Source organism: Dromiciops gliroides, chromosome 4 (assembly GCF_019393635.1).
Source record: "Dromiciops gliroides isolate mDroGli1 chromosome 4, mDroGli1.pri, whole genome shotgun sequence".
NCBI lineage: Eukaryota > Metazoa > Chordata > Mammalia > Microbiotheria > Microbiotheriidae > Dromiciops > Dromiciops gliroides.
The window spans coordinates 232,988,612-232,994,103 of record NC_057864.1 but is presented as its reverse complement, the minus strand read 5'-3'; positions in this window follow the sequence as shown (position 1 = coordinate 232,994,103).

Sequence of the window (5,492 nt, the reverse complement as noted above, 5' to 3'; positions counted from 1 at the left end):
GAGCCCTGTCACTGCCAGAATTATATCCAGTTGCATCTGTTTTCTACTTCCCAGTTTTCTGCTTATTTCCAGAGGCCGTCATATGATTTACCAACTGAGGACATGTAGTATATTATTCCGCCACCAGATGGTGATCTGAGGACGTGTGAGTAACCTATAATTCCCTCCTCTATCCATCAGCTCTCTCTCCTGGGGCCTCTTGTGGTGCTGCACCTGGGACTCAGGTTCAGTAGAAGTCTAGAGCTCTGATCTTCTAGAATATGCTTTAAATATTTCTGAAACAGGAATCGTTTTCATCTCTGTTCTTTTGAATGCCATATTCTAGGGTTGAATTCTTCCTCATTCATATTGTGCCCCATTCATAGGATTTGACGATTCATTTTTTGGGGGGAGAGAGGATGATTCATTCTTTTAAAAGATTGTTTGTTGATATCTTTTGTTTTTATGTTACCTAGATTTCCCCTGTGTCCTTCCTCCTTTTAGCAAGCCTTGATTATTACTCATTGTAATAATAATATCGTATTGTAACAATATTAGGTAAGCCTTGCCTATTACTTGCTTATTACTGCTTATAATAAATAACTGTTTAATAAGAAAAAGGGGAAGAGAAAAAACACCAGGAAATCCAACCGACACATAGAAAAAAACTGATGTTATATGCAATATTTTAAATCTGTGGATCCTGAGTTTTGCAAAGAAGTGGGAGAAAGTATCTTTTCATGTTTCTTTTTGGGGGCCAAGCTTGTTCTTTGTAAGTTTGCATCAATAATGATAACGACAACCAGCATTTAAAATGATTCTTTAAGGTTTTTAAAGCACTTTACAAATATTATTTAATTTTATTCTTAATTCAACCTTGGGAATCCCACTTTTCAGGCAAATAGAGATTGAGTGACTTGCCTGGGATCACACAACTAGGAAGTATCTGAGGCTATATTTGAACTCAAAGGTCCCCCTAAAAGTCCAGCACTTTCCGCACCATGCTGTCTAGTTGCCTCTTCAGATTCAGTTGTTTTGTGGTTGTTGCTTTTCACTTTAATGCTGTAGTATATTGTTTTCTTGCCTCTGCTTGTTTCATTTCACATCAGTTGATGAAAGTCTTTCTTCTCTGTATTAATCACATTTGTTGTTTATTATGCAGCACAATAATGTTCTAGTACATCCACATACCACAATGTGTTTAGTCACTCCCTAATCAATGGACATTTCCTTTGTTTCTGTACTTTGCCACCACACGCACACACAAAAATAATGCTGCTATAAATATTTTGGTGCTTGTGGATGGAGTCTTCCTTTTTGTCACTGACCTCCAGGAGTAAATGCCTAGCAGTGGAATCTATGGAAGAAAGAGTTTAAGATGTTTTAGTCACTTTGCATAATTTAAAACTACTTTTCCAAATGGTTGTTCCTATTCATGGGTCCACCAACAATAAATTAGTGTTCTTGTCTTTCTATATAACCTTTTCAACATTGACTATTCCCATCTCTTGTCAAGTCAAGATATTAGGAGACCCCCTGTTTTCCAGAGCTTAGGCCCAGCAAGCAAGCTGTGCCCTGAGCTTGGCATAACAACAATCCTTTGTGCCCATCCCAGTATGAGTTCACCCTCCGGCAAGTCACATAATTATTGTATTGCTTTGACCAGCACCATGTTTTCTAAGTTTGGACAAGCACCTACTTTATTCATGTTCTAGTCATGAAGCCCTGCTATGAATCAAACATGCCACATTGTTGCTGTTACCCCTCATTGTCAGGGCTACAACTCATTGAGTATCATATTGATTTTCCTTTTCCTTTTTTTTTTTTTTTGGTGAGGCAATTGGGGTTAAGTGACTTGCCCAGGGTCACACAGCTAGTAAGTGTCAAGTGTCTGAGGCCGAATTTGAACTTAGGTCCTTCTGACTCCAGGGCTGGTGCTCTATCCACGGTGCCACCTAGCTGCCCCATGCCTTTTCCTTTTTAATATGGTCATTAGAAGTTTACAATTCTCCTTTTCAGACTTATGCTTAGCACAATAGTAGGTGCTTAATGATTATTGATTAATTTGTTTATATCCTTTGATCATTTCTCTATTAAGCAATGGCTTTTGGTCATATTTATATAGGATAGTTCATTCTTAATGGGCATGTAATTAATTGAAACAGAGAAACAGAAAAATCCAAAATATATAGCAGTCTTTCAAAGTCTTTCAAATAGCAAACTGAAGGATTCATTGCAGCTTGGGCTGACTTCCTTTCCCCACACTTAATGCCTTACAGTAAATAACCATCATTTCTAAAGGCTTCACCAAAAGCTGCAATTGAAGCATCACAGTTGTCAACTTGAAATTTAACGAAAACAATTAATATAACAAATTAAGGCCGAGGAGTTGCAGCTCTAGGGAGCAAGTGCTGGGAGTACCTGAAAAGGGAACTGGGGACAGGATTTATATGGGGTACTAAAACAGATAGAGAGAGGGCAACCGAGATTGCCTTTGGGAAGAGTAAGTTTCTTAGTTTTCACTAGATGGGTTCTTTTTCATAATCAAGAATAAATAAATAAAGAAAGCTTGGGAACCTCAGGGAGGGGAGAATTGCAGGGTTTGCAAAATAATCAGAAGCCAAAATGATAATGTCTGGTCAGCCCCAGGCAATTCATTGACCTGGGAATCTAAACTAGATGGAGTTCAGTCAATTCTCAGTAAATTGTTTGTTATAGTAAATCCAGTCCAACCTTCCTCTGTATTGCCCATCCCCTCCATCAGCAAGCTCATTGCATTCCAGTCTTGCAACACTAAAAGAAATGTTCTGTTGGGCTGATCTTAAGCCAGTGCCCTGATAGTTTAGGTTTAAGATTGGAATAAAATAAGACAGGAGAATGATAGGTCATTCAACAGTTTTTAAAAAAAGGGGCTAGGTGGCCCAGTGGATAGAGCACTGGCCCTGGAGTCAGGAGTACCTGAGTTCAAATCCGGCCTCAGACACTTAACACTTACTAGCTGTGTGACCCTGGGCAAGTCACTTAACCCCAACTGCCTCACTAAAAACAAAAACAAAAACAACAAAAAAAAGGGAAACATACTTAGCCATATTAGGAGGTTATTCGACAAAGATAGACATTGAGAGCCCCTTAAGTTGATTCAGGTGAACAAAACTCTCATGATCCATCAGGCAAGCATTTGGGGAGCCTTTCCAGCTCCTGTAAGTAACTTTGTACTCAGGTGATGAGGAAGTGATGTCAGTAATTCCTTAGTCCCTTGAGCCAATAAGTCTCAATACCTTTAAAGGAAAAACCAGCCTAATCTACATGAGGGTTGTGGTAGTGTTAGGATATTGTGTCTACCACATGGCCCATCTAGCACTCTTCCTGGGCTCTCATGATTTCCATGCAACACATGTATTTGGAGGTCTCTTTCTATAAAGACCCTATTAAATGGAATCTTTGAGAGTAGCCACTTGCTACATACCAAATTCAAAAGGCAATGCAACGACCTGTTCCGGGGCTCTAGTTGCTGTTGAATGGATGATATAGGATACTTTTACCCTGGCCCAGAGTTTCAATTATGAGTTGGATGATACAAGATGATTCTTCTAACAAGGAGGCTCATAAGAAACTTCTCTAGTTAGATGGATCAAGTCCACCTGGATCTCTCTAATGTTAGTCCTCCTCATGAACAGGTTGAGAGTTTGCCAGAGAGAGATACATTTAGTCCAAATCCTTACATTCTTTCACTTCCAATAGCCTGATAAACCAAGGCAAACATGCTCTTACATGGAATTTAGATCTCTTTCCCAAAAGGGGAGGACTGGAGAATGCTAAGGCCAGTTCTCTACATAATGCAAAAGCTAGTTCTTGAGATTTAAATTTCCTTCTTCCTAAAAGGGAAGAAAACCAGAGAAAGACAATACCAGTAAAAATTAAAAGAAAGGTTTTATTAAGCAGGGAAGAAAAACTAGCATGATCATGGGTGCTGTTCAGCCTATTGCTGAATAGGACACCTTGCAGTAGATTGCAGAGGTTTATGCACAGTTTAAACAAAGACAGGTAAGGAATTTGGAGGTTAGGTGGGCTTAGAAAAGCCCACTCCCAAAGGGAGGAGGGTGTGTGTGAAGAATTCAGGGGGTGGAGGATGTGGCCTTTGATGTACAATCAGAAGGTGTTCTTGGTGATAGGCAGTTCAATTCAAAGCTCGATTATGAATATTTCTTCAAAAAGAAAAGGATTGTTCCAAAGTTAGAGAATAACTGAAGATAAGTCTATATGCAGCAGTCAGATAAGTCTGATTTGTTTCAGGGTTACTGATTCCCTGCATTGCAGATGGGTTTATTCTCGGTCATGCAAAGGATTGTTGGTATTGGCCAATGAAGCCAGTTCTCATACAGTTGTTTTGGTTACCTGGATAATTGGGGCAGAGGTGGGGGTCTTTGTTTTCACACTCCCTTGCCTATTAGCACCTGGCTCCTGAAGAACGCTGTTTAGCCTGGTTCACTGATTCCTTGCTTACTATGAAGGGTGTGTGCAATTGGACCTCAACAGTCATTAATCCAGTAATAGAAGATATCATTGTGGGATTGGGGTCCTGGCAAGTCCTCCCAGTGAGCTGGGCTCCCAGCATAATTGCATGGAAAGAGCCTTAAGGCACTGGGATGACATCTTTAGCTTGGCTGAATGGTCTAAAATGGAGTGGCCCTTTGGAATCAGGATCAGTGATGGAATTTTATTGATGACCCCCATATTGGCATACCTTTGATTACAGGACCTATCAGTATCCATAAAATATCATTTACCCCCTGCTGAACTGAATAACAAAACTGATTCCATTATGAGAACAGCAGAGGTTGAGGAGTGGATCTATTACCCATCTGGACATGTAGGCCATGATGCCATGTTGCAGTGGGCATAGTGCCATATGATTCCCTGACTAAGCATGAAGTTGCTACTTCTGCTTAATGGTATCCACAGGCAAGTGTGGCACAATTCTATATGGCTGCTGACTTGCCTCCAATGGGCAAATTGATTACATTGGTCCTATTGCTCAGTCTTACTGTGGTTGATGCCTATTCAGGATATGGCATTACTGTGCCTGCCAAATCTGTCACCATAGCCTTCTCACAGAACTTACCTTTCCATTTGTTCCCTGTCTCTTTTGATCAGGGTATTCCATTTTCCAAGAAGACCCAAGATGGGGCCTACTGTCATCACATCTACTGGGTTTTCCATTTATTGTATGAGTCTCAGGTGGCTGGCATTTTTGAATGCTAGAACAAGTTCTTGAAATAACAGCTTCATCATCATACCCATGTTTATCATGGAGGTCCTACCTCCCCCAAGTTGTATGCTCAAAAACTCAAAGCCACCCAAAGAAGGGAGAAGGTTCTCCAGTTAAGCAGTTTCTTGGACCCAACCTCCAGGAAGATTTATCTGATAACACAGGCTGATTTAAAGGGGTGAGTGCAAGGGGAAAAGGGGTTTAAGCAAGACAAGCAGGATAGTGTTGAAAATAACATGTGGAA